Below are 1,241 nucleotides of genomic sequence, written 5' to 3'. Positions count from 1 at the left end.
AGCAAGATTTGAATAGTTCCTTTTATGCTACACTTTGGCTCTATCACTGCATCCTGAGATGAAAACAAGACCACATAACGAACAGATAATTAGGAATATCATTCTTGCACTGACAAAGTGAATTACCAATTCCTTTTGTAAGAAAGTGGCTTTCAGTTGTTTCTAGCAAATTTGAAATATTATCTAAATCACATCTGAGATGTGTCTGCGCAGCTCGGCCAGAGGCTCCCAGCGGAGCTGCGGCGGAGCGCCGGGCCTGCGCGGATGGTGCGAAAGCAGGTGCGGTGGGCAAAGCCTCGGGACGGGCAGGGGTTGAGTGGGGCGGGCGGCTCTGTCAATCTCACTTAGCTGCCTCCAGGAGACCCATAGCGCATCCCTCTCATAGTGGAGCAGCTTAAGATCCTTGGCCTTTTTGACAGCTTCCACCTGGACTGCCTGGCCGACATGGACACTAAGCCAGCTTACCAGAATCTGAGGCAGAAGGTGGATAATTTTGTGTCAACACACCTGGACAAACAGGAATGAAATACTGCAATGAACAAGAACCAGTTGCGAAATAGGCAGAGGGAGAACGTGGTTCAGTCAGGCATGTTGGAAGAAGTGGACAGGATCATTTCTCAAGTGGTAGACCCCACTAAACCACATCTTCAGGCCACAGATAGAGCGAGCAATCCATGAGTTTCTGGCCGCCCAGAAAAAAGAAGCTGTGGCAGCTCCCTCTCCAGAACCTGAAAGCCAGGATCCTCCAGCGCCATCCTAAGATTCTTCCTAAGAATATGCCTAATACCTTTGGAAAGCTCTATTTAACAAAGAAATGGATTCCTATTTCATACTAATATAACTTTAGTTGGCCATGTCATTACTGATGTCAAGATTTTGGCCTTGACTTTGGTGATATCCACATTGGATGGAGAGCAAGTTTGGTGGTGGGACAGTTACCCACCCATACTTGCTCATGGATTGCGTCACCTTAGACCAGCCTGTCGAAGGATGTGATCCTAGTACATACTACAGAGGTTTAAGCACTACAATGATATAGGTTGTCCTGAATGAGCCTTAATATTTGAACACAGACACTACATGTGGATGTTAGCGCTTGCGCTGTGTGGTATGCAGAAGCCAGGCTGGAGGCTAGCTGGTCAGGAGAGCAAGGGTCAGTGGGAGCAACTGTTTGACAGGATTTTTTTTTTTTTGCCTTGTTCCAAACTGGGCCTAGTGAGCCTGCCCAAGCCTGGCTCGAT

At 47.7% G+C, this 1,241-nt stretch overlaps 1 pseudogene; it reads left to right on the top strand.

Annotated features, from left to right (window-relative positions):
- The first annotated feature begins 213 nt into the window (after window positions 1-213).
- Window positions 214-772, top strand: LOC114615713 (annotated as a pseudogene).
- Window positions 773-1,241: the final 469 nt, after the last annotated feature.

This window comes from Grammomys surdaster, unplaced genomic scaffold (genome assembly GCF_004785775.1).
Source record: "Grammomys surdaster isolate TR1022 unplaced genomic scaffold, NIH_TR_1.0 134688, whole genome shotgun sequence".
NCBI lineage: Eukaryota > Metazoa > Chordata > Mammalia > Rodentia > Muridae > Grammomys > Grammomys surdaster.
This window is presented reverse-complemented; position numbering and strand designations above follow the sequence as displayed.